The 16202-nt window shown below is 40.6% G+C and overlaps 1 non-coding gene across 1 annotated transcript; it reads left to right on the plus strand.

The window, feature by feature from the left end:
• Window positions 1-953: 953 nt before the first annotated feature.
• Window positions 954-1057, plus strand: LOC130024985 (U6 spliceosomal RNA). Its single transcript, XR_008792627.1, has one exon. It is a non-coding gene; the product is annotated as a U6 spliceosomal RNA (small nuclear RNA).
• Window positions 1058-16202: the final 15145 nt, after the last annotated feature.

The raw sequence follows: 16202 nt of genomic DNA on the forward strand, positions 1-16202 counted from the left end.
CATGGATTGTAGGTATTTTATATTTTTGGACATCACATAAATCCAACTTTAAGTATAGTAGAATTGGCTACTGGGGATTTTAAGCAATACTCAGGATGCTGAGAATGGTTAGTGGGGTCAACCAGAGATTCTTGGCCAATGAGACTGGTGGTTAAATAAAAGGTCCATGGATGCAATGCTCATTAAATCAGCTTCCACAGTAGTCACTGTAGTTGGAGGACCTAGGCTGTACCAAAGTTGCTTAAGTGACCAGGTGGTACTGGGATGATAGGTGGGTCAGTTAGATCATATATATATATATATATATATATATATATATATATATATATATAGTACTCTTTTAGGACCTGAAGAAGTATTTTATTTCTTTACTACATCTTTATTTGCATATAGAAATGCAACCCTAGATTACAGAAACTAAAATGTACATTAGACAATAGAGAAAGGATCAGAAGGAACATAGGGACAAGATGTACAGTAAAGATATCTGTATATAAGTAAACCACTAGATACTAAACTCCAGTAAATATGGGGTACATGTTACCAAAAGTACTCTTAAAGATCTGGGTATTAATGAGACAGCTTTGGGGTCGAAGGGAACCTGTGATTATTGGTGGAGAGATGTAGACATTCATTGTTGTATTGCAATTAACATGTTGCTTGACTGCTAAAACTAAAATAACAGTGCTTTCCTTGGCAACATATACTGTCACTGTCATTGTCATTGTCCTCCCGTTTTTCATAGATTTGCTCGAGCGGGCCCAGTAACGTCTCCATTGTGACAATTGTTTCTGTGTTTGGCATATCGAATACGTCATGGGTAGCTTGCCAGGCTTTACCGTGCAGGCGAAATATTCTCAGTAGCTTGCCAGGCTGTCCAAGAGGGGCGGAGGAATCGAACTCGGGTTGGCCATGTTGGCTGCTTGGAAGGCCAATGCCCTACCCACTATGCTATTGCTCCAGCCCAACATATACTAAAATTGGAAATATACAGAGATGATTAGAATGGGCCCTGCATGTAAATGACTTGCAAATTGGTGAAATCTACCATAATTTTAATATTATATTGCTATTAGAAAAGATGAAATCATAAAATTTGTATCTAAGAGGATGGACATGGAATGTATACTGCTAAGCGAGATGAGTCAGAAAGAGAGGGACAGACATAGAATGACTGCACTCATTACTGGAACATAAAGTAAAAGAATGGGAGACTAACACCTAAGGACAGTAGATATAAGGGCCAGGAGAGTTGCACCATGGTTTGGAAGTTGGGCTCACATGCTGGAGGAAAAAACAGCTGGGATAGAGAATGGACCACAAAGTAAATGATAGTTGTAGGGATTGCTTGGGATGGGAGATGTTGCCGAAAGTAGACTGTGAACAAACATGATGCCAGTTTAGTACCATATTATTATTGCAAACCATAACACCCAAAAGGAGAGAGAGAGAAAGAGGAACTGTTCCTGTCACAGGGTCAAGGGGTGAGAAGGGGTGAGGGTGGTGTGACGTATACTGAGAAGATTGGTGGTAGAGAATGGGCACTGGTGGAGGGATGGGTACTCGATCATTGTATGATTGAAATGTAATCATGAAAGTTTGTAAGTCTGCAACTGTATTTCATGCTGATTTAATAAAAAAAATAGTTCCAACTTAAAAGCAAAACTATAATATACAAAACCCACAAATTTGAAAGGATATAAGCATGCCTATGGTTATCCCTGCACTTTGTTGAAGAGGCAAAGTATGAAAACAACCCAAATATCCAATCACAGATGAATGAATTAAAAAGTGTATATATACAAGCACAGCGTGAGGATGTAGGAACAGGGCTCTCACCCCAAACGGCCGGGACTTCCCTGGCTCCCAGGTAACCTCTGATTCCGGAGGTCACGCCCACAACCCTTCCCCCAGCGCCATCTTTACAGCCCACAGCCATAGAGAAGAAAGGCCACGGGAGGGCTCCACAGATCCCGAGAATGCTCCAGGTCCCAAAGAGAGCCAAGATCACCTGGAAGCCCCAGATGGGGTAGGTGCTGCATTCCGCCTCCTCCAGATGGAACCCTGGTGACCATGAGCTTCTACATGCACAGCTCGAGCATGCGGAAACAGGACTCTCACCCCAAATGGCCGGGACTGCCCTGGCTCCCAGGTAACCTCTGATTCCGGAAGTCACGCCCACAACCCGCCTCTCAGCGCCATCTTTACAGCACACAGCCACAGAGAAGAAAGTTTATGCAGGAACCAGGACTTTTACTTACACGGCCGCGTGACATCTTCTTATATATAAAGTGATCAGTGGAACATAAATTATCCTACATTTCTACCTGAAAATCAGGCTTAACTCTTTTACAAACCACAACTCCCAATAGGAAAGAGAGAACGAAATGGAATGCCCTAACACAGAGGCAGTGTGGGATGGGGGGGATGGGAGGGTTACTGGGATCGGTGGTGGTGGGAAATGGTTACTGGTGGAGGGATGGGTATTCAAAATAAATGAATAAGTTTAATAAAAAAAAGCGTATATACAGAATGGAATATTATGCAGCTCTAATAAAGCAAAATCATGCAATTTACAGCGAGACAATGGAATTAGAGGATATCCTGCTTAGTGAAGTCATTCAGAATGAAGGGGATAGATACAAAAGGCTCTTTCAGATATGCGGGACATAGAATACACAGTAATGTAGCAACAAAGGCTAAAAGTAACATACTGGGAGAACTGATACACACATTTGAATTGGGATAGGGATTGAAGGGAGGGGTCTTGCCATTCTGGGAGTAGAAGAAGATACACCAATGATGGGGGCAATGTTGGAATTAGGTGCATAGGAAATCATTATTAATTGCATAATAAGCCAGAGTCTCAATAGGCAATTTCTGCAAGAGGCACTCTAATATTTATTTGGCTATTCATCCAAATTTATTTTATTAAAGGACAATGAATTACAGAGTTATTCAAATTTGAGTTTTTGACATCGAATGTTCCACCACTGATCCTGTTACCAGTGTCTACTTCCCTCCACCAGTATTCTCCGAATACCTCTCCTAGTTGACCTTTCTAGCACCAGACTGCCATCTTTACAGGAACCTTTTAAATCTGGTTCTTAAAACTCAAGTCTTGAGATTTCAGTGTTGTTGACTGTGTGGTTTGTATATTGTAGCATTCTTCAACATCATCCATGTATCTGAGTCCCCTTGAGCTCTGCTAAAATTGCTTCTCATCTCTTCTTCCTTTCTTCTTCACTCCATTTCTTTGATACTTCTCCCTAAACTCCGGGGCCAAGGGTGGTTTATGCAATTCCTGTTAAAATCACTCTCCATACAATGTTTTTAAAAGCAAAGTCATATACTAAAACTCTTGTAAACAGAATTACAACAGATGATGCCTAATTGAAAATGAATAAAATAAATTTTAAAAAGGAAATTAATAGGACTAGTTAAGTAAAACCTTCGGTTATCTTACTGTTTACATTATTATGGTTCAGGTAACAGTGGTGCTATAATTTATAATATTGATGTATTAGAAACTTGTTTCACAATGCTGCTGCTGAACTGCTTTGAGTATTTTCAACCGTTCATGAGTCACTTTTGGTCCAACATTCACAGTCCCTCTTCTACTTTCTTTTTTAAGTGATACCTCATATCCTTTTACTTCACTGAACTGATTAAATCTCAATTGCAGAGTTTTCTTAATTCCCATCCTCTCTGATTTACTGTTTATTAAAATCATTATATTTTATGTTTTGATTTTTCATTATGCTACTCTATAAATGTGTTTGTAATTTCTAAGAGTTACCTGGTTAGTTTTTAGAGTTTTCTGTTTTCCTCTAATCTGATAATGATAGCTTTGATAAAAATATCCAAGTAACAGAAATGAGAAAAGTTTACCCAAATTTGCCTAAAAATAGTGCACATTTCAGTGCAATAATTTGTATGAATCTCTTCATATACGTATACCTATTTCCCCTTTTATCTTATTTTATTTACTTTATTTTAATTTTACAAAATTGTTAATGACTGGATTTCAGTCATACAAAATTCTAACACTTATTACTCCACCAGTATATATTTATCAGCACCAGTGTTCCCAGGTTTCCTCCCATCACACCCCACCCACCACCCCCTGCCTACCTCTATGGCAGGAAACTTTTCTTCTCTCTTTCTTCTCTCTCTCTCTCTCTCTCTCTCTCTCTCTCTCTCTCTCTCTCATTTTGGGCCTTCACGATCACTGTTGTTCGTCGATTGCCTTGAGCAGGCACCAGCAACTTCTTCTTCATCCTAGCCCTGAGATTTTAAAAAGTGCCATATTCAAGGCTCTTTCAGGGTTAGGAGAATGAGACCCATCATTGTTACTGGTATTTGGCATATTGGGTATGCCACAGGGAGTTTGCCAGACTCTGCCACGTGGGCAGGTTACATTCAGTAGCCTGCAAAGTTGTCCAAAGTAAGGATGAGATAATAAGGTGTTGCGGCCACACACTTCCGGGAGCTAGGTTTTATAGTCTCTGGGTCTTGGCCGTTGATGGAATTACATGGCACCAAGGGGCCAGTTGGTGGGTGTGACCCCTGCCTACTGGAAGATGGAGGATATGGGCCTTATGGTTTACAATATTGAAGCTGAGAGGTTATATAGAATACCCCTTACCTACTTTTAACCCTCAGGTCTTGTCCAGTGTGATCGTTCCCAGCTATTATTTCCATAGCAGTCTCTTCTCTTTCTAATCTACCCTCAGCCCCTCACACACTTGTCATTAGTGCCAACCATTGACAAGTCTTCCTAATTGCTGTTTACCCTGCCAATGGGTATTATTCTCCTGCTATATATGTAGGTGTATATATACCACAAATAAATGCAGTAATTCTATATCTGTTCCTTTCATTCTGACTCATTTCACTCAATATGGTACTCTCCATGTCTATCCATTTATGGGAAAATTTCGTGACTTCATTTTCCCCAACAACTGCATAGTATTCCATTTTGTGGATGTACCATCATTTCTTTAACCATTCGTTTGTTCTTGGTTACTCAGGTTGGTTACAGGTTCTAGCTTTGGTAAAAAGGGCTGCAAAGAACATAATAATACAGATGGAGTTTATGCTGCACGTTTTTGGGCCCCCAGGGTATATTCCCAGAAGTGGTATTGCTGGGTCAAATGTGAACTCAATTTCTAGTTTTTTTTTTCCCACCAACAGTGAAGAAAAGTCCCTTTCTCCCCACTTCCACACCAAGAATGGTTGCTTTTGTTGTTTTGGATGTGTGCCGTACTCTGTGTTGTGGTGTGAGATGATGTCTCATCGTCGCTTTAATCTGCAACTTCGCGGTGATTAATGTGAAGGGAATTTTTTTCATGTGCTTTTTGCCCATTCGAATTTCTTCTTTGAGAAAGTTTCTGTTCATTTCATTGCCACATTTTCTGATGGTATTGGATGTTTTCTTCTTGTAGATTTCAACCAGTGCCTTGTGTATCCTTGATGTTAACCCCCTTTCTGAAGGGTATTGGGTGAATATTCTTTCCCATTCTGTAGGCTATCTTTGCATCCTGGTTACTGTTTATTTTGAGATTAAGAAGCTTATTAGTTTAAGATAGTTCGATTTGTTTTTATCTGCTTCCACTTGTTTGGTCAGTGTTGTTTCATTTTTGAAGATACCTTTCACTTCAGTCTTGTGGAGGGTTTTGTCAACCTTGTATTCAATGTGCCTTATGGATTCTGGTTTGATGTTATGGTTTTTAATGCATTTTCATCAGACTTTTGTGCATGGTGTTAGGTAGAGGTCTGAGTTCATTTTTATGCATGTAGCTGTTCAGTTTTCCTGGCACCATTTGTTAAAGAGAATTTCCTTGCTCCACTTCATATTTCTTGTTTCCTTATAAAATATTAGATGATCATATATTTTAGAGCATGCAATGGTATTCAACCTTATTCCTTTGGTCTGTGGATCTGTCTTTTTTCCAATACCATGCTGCTTTAACTATTACTGCTTTCTAGTACATTTTGAGTTTGGGGAAGTTGATGTCTCCCATCTTCCCCATCCCCCAAGAATTGCTTTAGCTGTTCATGAGGGCTTGTTGTTCCATATGATCAATTTCTTTGAAGAATGCCATGGGTATAGTTATAGGGATACCATTGAATCTGTATAAATCATTGGGGCCTATCGACCTTCTGACAATGTCAATACCCTCAATTAATGTGCAAGGGATATGTTTCTATTTCTTCATGTCCTCTTATGTTTCTTGAAGTAGCATTTTGTAGTTTTCTTTGTATAGGTCCTTTTACCCCCAGAGTTAAGGTGGTTTTCTGAGGCATGCTGTGAATGGGATTATTTCTTTTATATACTTCCTTCTCTGTCATTATTTCCATATAGTAAAGCCATGGACCTTTTGGCATTAATTTTGTTGCCTGCGAATTTACTATACAAGTCTATTGTTTCTCGTAGCATTCTAGTAGATTCTTTAGGTTTCTTTAAGTATGGTATCATGTCATCTGCAAATAGTGAGAGCTTGAACTCTTCCTTTCCTTTCTGGATGCAGTTAATATCTTTGTCTTCCCAAATTGCTATGGCAAGTAATTCTGGTTCTATGTTGGATAGGAGTGGTGAGAGTCTTGTCTTGTCCCTGAGCTTAGAGGGAAGACTTTTAGTTTTTCCCCATTGAGGATAATGCTTACCATAGGCTTGTGATAGATGGCTTTGACTATATTGACAAAATTTCCTTCAATTCTCATTTTGTTGAGAGTTTTCATCGTACAGGTGCCGGATCTTGTCAATGCCTTTTCAGCATCTATTGAAATAATCATAAGGTTTTTATCTTTCATTGAAATGTTGGAATATGTTGATTGACTTGCTAATGCTAAATCATCCTTGCATCCCAAGATGAATCCCACTTAGTCATAGTGTGTGATCTTTTGATGAGTCATTGGATTCTATTTTCTAATATTTTTTGAGGATCTTTGCATCCTTGTTCATCAATGATGTCGGCCTGTCATTTTCTTTTATTGTTGGTGTCTCTCTCTGTTTTTGGTATTAGGGTGATATCTGCCTCATTGAATCTTTGGGAGTATTTCTGTTTCTTTAGTTTCTTTGGAAAGCTTGTAAAGATACGTCAATAGGTCCTCTTTAAATGTTTGGAACAACTCACTAGTGAATCTATCTGAACTCGGACTTTTATTTTTGGGAAGACTTTTCATTACTGTTTCAATTTCCTTGACAGTGATTGGTCTATTCAGGTATTCCAAATCTTGGATTAGCCTTGGGAGGTTCTTGAAGTCCAGGAATTTATCCATTTCTTCTAGGATTTCTTATTTCATGTCATATCAGACTTTCAAAATAATCTCTGATTATCTTTTGAATTTCTTTGGTTTCTGTTGTGATGTGCTCTTTTTATTTCTGATTTGTTTTATTTGGATTTGTTTTTGTCTTTTTTTTTGCGAGTCTTGTTAATTCTTTGGCAATCTTCTTTATTTTTCAAAGAACCAGTTTTTGGTTTCATTTATCTTTCAGATTGTTTTTTGGGTTTGCATGTCATTAATTTCTGCTCTAAGTTCTATTATTTCTTTCCTCCTGCCTGTTCTGTGCTACTTTTAATGGTAATTTTCTAAGATCTTAAACTGTTTAAGTGGGACCTTCCTTCCTTCCGGAGAAATGCCTGCAGAGCTAAATATATTCCCCTTATCACTGCCTTAGATGTGTCCCACCATTCTAGTAGCTCATTTATTCATTCTCAGGTTTCCAGGAATCTTTTGATTTCTTTCTTCCTTGTTTTTTTTTTTTTCTGACCCACTCGGTGTTCAATATTGAACTGTTTAATATCCAGTTGTTTGATCTGATTATTCATTTCTGTGTATGATTAACTTCTATATTTAGTTTTTCATGGCCTGAAAAGATAGTTGATACTATTTTATCTTTATGATTCTATTAGGGTATTTTTTGTTGTCTAGCACATGTCGTCTATCTTGGAAAATATTCCATGTGCACTGGAAAAAATATATATACGGTTTTGGGTTAATAAAATCTCTGTATATATCTATTAGCTCTCTCTTCCATTTATTCCTTCAGAGATTAAATATATGTGTGTGTGTGTGTGTGTGTGTGTGTGTATGTGTGTGTGTGTATGTGGTTTCTGTCCTCTTTTGGTATTTGGGTGATATGTGCTTCATAGAAACTATTTGGGAATGTTTCTGTTTCATCAGTTTCCTGGAAAATCTTGAAAATAACTGGCAATAGGGCCCCTTTGAATGTTTGGAAGGATTCACTAGTGAATCCATCTGGACCTGGGTTTTTGGTCTGAGGAAGACTTTTGATTACTGTTTCAATTTCCTTGATAGTGATAGGTCTATTCAGGTTTTCCAAATCATCTTGGTTCAGCCTTAGAAGGTGCTAATAGTCCAGAATTTATCCATTTCTCCTATGTTTTCGTTTTCCTGGCATAGAGACTTTCATAATAATCTCTTATGATCTTTGAATTTCTTTGGTGTCTGTTGTGATATCCCCCTTTTCATCTATGGTTTGGTTTCTTAGGACTCTCTTGCTTTGTGAGTCATACTAGTGGTTTATGAATCTTGTTTATTTTTTCAAAAAAAGCTCTTGGCTTTGTTGATCTCTTGTATTGATGTTTGGGAACTCACCTCATTAATTTCTGCTGTAAATCTTATTATTTCTTGCCTTTATTCATTTTTGTGAAGTGCTTGGAAAGCTATAAAATTTCCCTATAACAGTGCTTTACCTTTGTCCCTCAGGTTTTGGTAGCTTGTGCCTTCAATGTCATTTGTTTCTTTGAATCTTTGATTTCTCCTTGATATCCTCTCTGACCCACTCAATGTTCAACACTGAGCCATTTAATTTCCAGGTCTTTAAACGATTCTATGTTTCTGTGTGTGACTAACTTCTATCTTCAGTGCATCATGATCTGAAAATATCACCTGTCACCTATTATCCAGTTTCTCATCAATTTGCTCGAGCAGACACCAGTAAGATCTCCATTTGTTCCTGTTGTAGTGTAGCCCAGTGGCATCTGCTCATGTCAGGAACACGAAGAGCTTCAAACTATTCATTCAGGGACCTGACTAAGATGTCCGGCCATCTCGTAGGTGGGCATCAAGGCATTCTTTTGACGTCCCATGGAACCCAGTCAGTAACAGCTTTAGTCCAGCGATCATCTCCATATCTCATTAGATGTCCAGCCCATCTGATTTTAGCGTGTTGGCAAATGAGACAGCATGCCTGATGCTCAATCCTTGACAAAGGTCAGAACTCCGGATTACTTTTCTCACTTGAGTGAAATATGATACTCCAAGCATCACTTGATCACTTGATAACTTGACAACCTTTACTCATTGATTTGCTTGAGTGGGCACCAGTAATGTCTCCATTCATCCCTGTTGCATGCTAATGTAGCCCAATTGCGTCTGCTCGTTCTAGTAACACAAACAGCCATAATCAATCATGCAAGGTCTTGACGAAGAAGTCTGACCATCTCATAGGTGGGCGGCCACGCGATCTTTTGACATCCCATGGAATTCAGTCGGTAATGGCTCTAGTCCAGGGATCATCTCCAAATCTTATTACATGTCCAGCACCTCTGATTTTCGATGCCTTGGCAAACGAGACAGCGTCCTGATTCTTGACCATCGCCAGATGTCGGACTCTGAATTCTATCTCTCATTTGAGTGTTGTGTAATACTTCCCCTCTCTTTGAAAGACCTGAATAGCGTTCTCATCCTGTTTTCATAGGGCCCAGGTCTCTGAGGCATATGTTAATGCAGAAAGAACAGTGGAATCAAAGACATGTGCCCGGAACCAGATGTTCTTTGTCCTCTTAGCTATTTCTTTGATGTTCTTGAAGGTATTCCAAGCCACTCTCTTCCTCCTGCACAACCCAGGTGCCAGGTCATTTGTCACGTTTACTTCTCGACCTCAGTACACACAACTGTTGCAGTCAGAGATGTTAGTTCCATTGAGAGTGAATGGAATGTCAGGAACGAATCTGTTTCTCATAAACATTGTCTTCATGAGATTCAGTTGGAGTCCTACCTTTCCCACATGGTCAAAGTCAGCCAGCATTTGTGCCACTTGGCTGATGTTTGGTGTTATAAGAATGATGCCATCAGCGAAGCAGAGGTGGTATAGATGCCGACCATCTATTTTCACGCCCATTCCTTCCCTTTCCAGTCATTGCATGACATTCTCAAGGGTGGCGCATAAGAGTTTTGGTGAAATGGTATCACCCTGCAGAACCCCTCTCTTGACATCAATGATCACCTCCGTGTAGAATGGTGAGATCCTGGTAGTGAATCTGCAATACAGCTCATGGAGGATCCTGATGTTTTGATTTTGAATGCCCTGTTTGGCTAAGGCATCGATGACCGATTCAGGCTCAACATAATCAAAGGCCTTCTTTAAAACAATGAATATTAGACAGAGGTGCATCTGGAAATCCCATAAAACTTCAATGAGCGTGGTTCTAGTGTGGATATGGTCAATTGTGCTGAATTCTTTTCAGAAACAGGCTTGGTGGCATGGTTGTCCTTCATCTAGTGTTTTGTCAATCCTTTACAGGATGACTCGAGTGAACAGCTGGTAGTCGACAGAAAACAGGCAGATCAGGTGATAGTTTCCAATGTCGGATGTCTGCCTTCTTGTACAGTAGGACAGTCCTGCTGGTTTTCCATTAGGATGGAAGCTTGCATTCAGACAGGTAGTCTGTGAAGAGACCAGCCGGTACATTGATGAGTACTGATGGCAGGTTCTTCAGGTGTTCGGGTCTGACCATTTTTGGGCCAGGTGCTGTTCGCTTCCTTACCATTCGAAATGGCGTGTCAAATTTCAGAGGGGAGAACATTGGGAATGACATATGCATCCTGCAGAATTTGTTATGTGGGCAGGTGGATGTGGATATCAAAGATATCTGAGTAGAAGTCATGGATAATCTTCTCCAATGCCCTTCTGGAAGATGTGATAGATCCATCAGGGCGTTGGAGGGCAGTCATCTTGGTCTTTTAATTGGTGAAGGACAGATGGGCATTGCGAATGCTTTTCCCAGCTTCTGCCGCATCTGCCAGCACTGCTGCTCTTCTCTCTTTGAGTTCTTCCTTTATCGCTTCTCTGCACTGCTTTGTGAGCTCGGACATTTGCTCGTGGTTGCCTGAGGTTTGAACCAAGCCACGTTGATGAATTAGGGCGAGAGTTTTTGAAGACAGGCATCTTTTTGTGGCTATCTCTTGGTGTTCTTTGCACAATCATGGAGGTGATTAACTAGATGATCATATGCTTCTCCAATGTTGTCAACGATGGCATCTTCCCATGTTGCCACAATAGTGCCAAAGAGCTCCCAGTTGGTGGTCATTCTGGGAGTTCTCTTCTTAAACTTTGCAGCTGTAAAATCTTATCACGCCGAAGGTTGTATGTTCACGGGCTCACTCGACGGCACTGTTTCACCGCGTGCGTTTGGTGCTCTTGAGCCACTGTGTGTGGCCTGGATTGGAACGGCTGTTGGCCAAGGGCAGACGGAAGAAAAAACGGGGGCCAGGCCGGTCTATATCAATAGTAGTTTATTCCAATCCTCTTCACTCCTGTCTTTCTCTGCCTCCTTTCTCCTGGGACCCAGTCTTGGAAGCTCTCTCCTTCTGGCTCTGACTCTGGATCTCTGGAGCCCGAGCTCTCTCACTTCTGACCCATTTTCCGAGCTTACGTCTTACTTTATATAGCAGTCACATAAGGCGGTGACATAAAGGTGGGTTGAATACTGACGAATCAACAAAGAGAGGTAAGACCACTCCTCCAGGAGATTAACTCAAGGATAAAATCTCATCTACAGAGATTACTTCAGATTACTAGGAGATCCACCCAAGGGTGGGATCCCAACAAGGGTGTGTTCTTCCTTCAGTTAGTAATCTACTTAAATAGTTGTAATAAATCTATTTCTAATATTTCTAGCAATGTCATTCTGTATGAGCACAGTAAGAGATATAAATTTAGTTTGGTTCTTCCTGAGAACATCTCACTATACATTTCGCAGTCCTCAGGCCAGGTTAATCTTCCTAGCTCCAGCAGCGTCCTAGTCTCGTCGTTACTTACTTTTGGATCATGACAGCATTTGTCCATGATCATGCCCTCAACTTATAGTTGAGTATCGTGGCTCTTTGGCCTGGCCCATTTCGATGCCAGGGTAGCTCACTGCTTGCCCTGGGTCCATTCAGTCCCTCATAGGGACCCTGCTTTTGGGGTGCTAGGAACTAAGGGCAACTGAGTCAAAAATCAGATGCCCAGGAGTAAATATTATTCGGAGTCAATCAACTCCCAAGTTACAAAGCATAATATTAACTGTCTTCCTGTGTCCACACAGAAAGGACATTGCTTACAATACAAGTTCAGTGTTCTTAGATGGGTGGGACCTGACAAACCGAAGCTACCTGAGGAAGGACAAAAGAGTGTTATCCTACATGCAGCCCTTTCTCTCCACTCTGTGAAGTAGAATTTTGCACGAAGGAGATGATGGTCCAATCCCGTTTGGAATTTTGGGACAACAGCGACATCAGTCAGGCAAGACTGTCAATTGAATATGATTTGGTCAGTTTTGTTGTGGAACAGTCCACTGGGAGACTCCCATGTCCAACGTTTAAATTCAGCCTTCTGGAATTGTGAATTACCATGGATGGTCTTGGTCGATATGATGAACTCAGACAGTCTCTCACCCTGTTCGTTCCATTCTAGGCCATGGGTCCTGATGTGGAGTTCTTCAGCTGATCTTCTCGGTCTTATCTTGGCATTAAAATAACCGACAATGATCTTATAGAAGGTATGGTCTTCTTTATGGAATTTCTCCAGCTCCATGTAGGACTTCTCAGTTTCTCCTTCATCATAATTGGATGTTGGTGCATAACATAGCTCTTTTGATTCCTCTTTGGGATAGCCGGATAATGTTCTCAACCTGTTTTCATAGGTTCCAGGTCTCTGAGGTGTGGTTACTGCAGGACGAATGGTGGAGTCAAAAAGATGTGCCCGGAGCCAGAGTTCTTCGTCTTCTTAACAACCTCTTTTATGTTCTTGAAGGCATTCCACGCCCTGTCTTTTTCCTGGGCAAATCAGGTGCCAGTCATTCATCATGTTGAGTACTTGACCCAGGTACACATAACTGCCACATTCGGAGATATTCGTTCTGCTTAGAGCAAATGAAAAATCAGGAACTAGTCTGTTTTTCATAAATATTCCTTCATGAGATTCAACTGCAGTCCGACTTTTCCACACTTATGGTTGAAGTCAGCCAGCATTTGTGGCACTTGTCTAATGTTTGGTGATATTAGAACAATTTCATCAGTGAAGCAGAGGTGGTGTAGCAGACCATCTATCTTCACTCCCATTCCTTATCATTCCAGTCATCACATGACTGACGTTCTCAAGGGTGGCACTGAAGACTTTCATGAAATGGTATCAACCTGATGAACCTTTCTCTTTACGTTGATGATCACTTCCTTGTAAAATGGCTGAATCCTGCTGGTGAATCTGTAATATAGCTTGCGGAGCATCCTGATGTTTGAAAGCCCTGTTTGAAAAGTTTGAAAGCCCTGTTTAGCTAGGGCTTTGATGACCACATCAGCCTCAACAGAATTTAAGGCCTTCTTTAAATTGATGAATCTATTGACAAAGCGACATCTTGAACTCTCATGAAACCTCAATGAGATTGGTCAGCTTGTGGATATGGTCGATCGTGCAGAATTCTTTTCAGAACCTGGATTGCTCGCATGGTTGTTCTTTGTCTAGTGTTCTGCCAAAACTATTCAGGGTGACTCGAGTGAACAACTATTAGACGGTGGACAACAGGTAGATAGGGGAATAGTTGCCGATGTCATGGATGTCTCCCTTCTTCTACAACAGAACGGTCCTCCTGGTTTTCCATTGGGACAGAACCTTGCATTCAGACAGGTAGCATTTGAAGAGCAGAGCCAGTGTATGGATTAGAACTGGCGGCAGATTCTTCAGGTGTTCGGGTCTGACCTTGTTTGGAATGGGGACTGTATGCTTCTTTACCAACAAAATGTCATGTAATATTTCAGAAGGAGAACCCTGGGAATGACATATCCATCCTGCAGACTTTGGTATGTGGTCTGAAAAGACAGTTGATACAATTTATATCTTCTTGATTCTATTGAGGTTTGTTTTGTGTCCCAGTGTTTGGTCTATTTTGGAAAATCTTACATGTGCCCTGGAAAAGAATGTGTATTTGATTTAAGGGGGATGAAAAGCCCTGTTGACATCTATTAGCCTTCTTCCATTTCTTCCTTCAGAGCCAGTACTTCTTTGATGAGTTTTAATCTTTTTGATCAATCAAGAGGTGATGAGGCTGTGTTGAATTCTCCAACTATTATTGTGTTGCTACCAATGTCCTCCTTGAAGTTTATTGGCAGTTGTTTAAATACTTTGCTGGCCTCTTAGTTGTGGGTCAGCATATATGGATGCATATAAGTTTAGGATTTTGATTGTTCCCTCCTGTACTTATCCCTTGATTATTTAAAAAGAGATCTTTTCTGTCCTTTCTAATTATTTTTTCAGCCTGAAATCCATGTTGTTAAATACTAGTATGGTCATCCCAGCTTTTTTGAAGGAGTTTTTTGCTTGAAGAGTTGTTTTCCAGCCTTTTACTGTGAGTCAGTGTGTGCTCTGACTGTTCAGATGTGTTTCTTGAAGGAAGCAGGATATTGGGTACAGTATTTTTTTGTACATGTTGCCACCTCTCTCTCTCTCTCTCTCTCTCTCTCTCTCTCTCTCTCTCTCTCTCTCTCTCTCTCTCATTTTTATTTTCTTTTGGGAACACATCCAGCGATGCACAGGGGTAACTCCTGACTTTTCACTCAGGAATTACTCCTGGTGGTACTTGGGGAACCATATTGGATATTAGGAATAGAACCCAGGTTGGCCATATGCAAAGCAAACACCCTACCCACTGTACTATCGCTCCAGCCCTACCACTGTGTCTCTTAATTGGTTCATTTAGTCCATTGACTTTGAGAGAGATTATTGTCATGGGGTTTTGTGTTGTCATTTTTTAAGAGGATTGTTTTCCTTGTAGGGGATTTTCTTGCCTCACAATAGCCCCTTCCATCCTTCTTTGATGGTTTTTTTTTTGAGTGTAAGAAGTTCCTGAGCTGTTGTTTCACTATGAAATAGTGTATTTTTGGAGTATATGCTGCTTGAGCCCATGTGCTGCTTGCCCTCCCATGGCTGAGTGGATGTGTTGCCTGAGCACAGGTGTTGCCTGCATCTCCCCTCTTGAGATGTGTTCTTTCATGCTTTGGTGTCTAATGCTAGGATGTGTGTAGGGACTCTCATTGCCCTTGGAGAAGCCTACATTCTCTCTTGAGTGCATTACTCTCACTCTCACTCTCTCCCTCCACACCTTTAAGAACCCTCCAAATAAAATCTATTTACTTAAAAAAAAGAAATAATATATTGTTCCTTCAAGTCTGAGTGTGAATCTAGATAGATAAAGCATTCTTGGTGATTCGTTCATTTCATTGAGTTTTTTCACTATATCTGACCACTGTCTTTGAGTGCAGACAGTTTTCTCTGATAACACAGCTGTAAATCTAAGGAGTGCTCCTTTATATTTGATTTTCTTCTTTGACCTTGCTGATTGGAGTATTGTGTCTCTATCTGTGGTATTTATCATTATGATTATGATATGTTTTGGAGTCTGGACTCTTTTTATTAGGGTCTCATTAAGCAGGTAATCTTTTGGTTTCTTGGATCTGGATGTCTGCATTCTCCAGCTCTGGGAACTTCTCAGCAATGATACCTTTAGCTGTTGCTACTTCACTGGGGTTGCCTCTACCCTTCTAGTATTCCAATGATTTTTATGTTGTTCCTCTTGAGTTTATCACCTAGGTCTCTGATTCGCTCCAAAGATATTTTGAGGTCTTTTCCCGTTGTATGTTTTTCCCTGTAAGCTTTCTTTGTTTGTTTGTTTTATGGGATCACATCTAACAATGGCCAGGGGTTATTCCTGGCTTTGCACTCAGGACTTATGCCTGGTGGTTCTTGGGGTACATACGGATGCCGGGGATTAAACGTGTGTCTGATGCATACAAGGCAAATGCTGTTAGGGGTGGACTGAGCGATCAGGGTGAGCCCATGTAGACTGCACCATGCAACGGACAGGAACATAGGGGCCCACGAAAATGGGCCAGATTTTTCATGTGTCTTGACTGGC

This window comes from Sorex fumeus, unplaced genomic scaffold (genome assembly GCF_029834395.1).
Source record: "Sorex fumeus unplaced genomic scaffold, SorFum_2.1 ptg000029l, whole genome shotgun sequence".
Classification (NCBI taxonomy): domain Eukaryota; kingdom Metazoa; phylum Chordata; class Mammalia; order Eulipotyphla; family Soricidae; genus Sorex; species Sorex fumeus.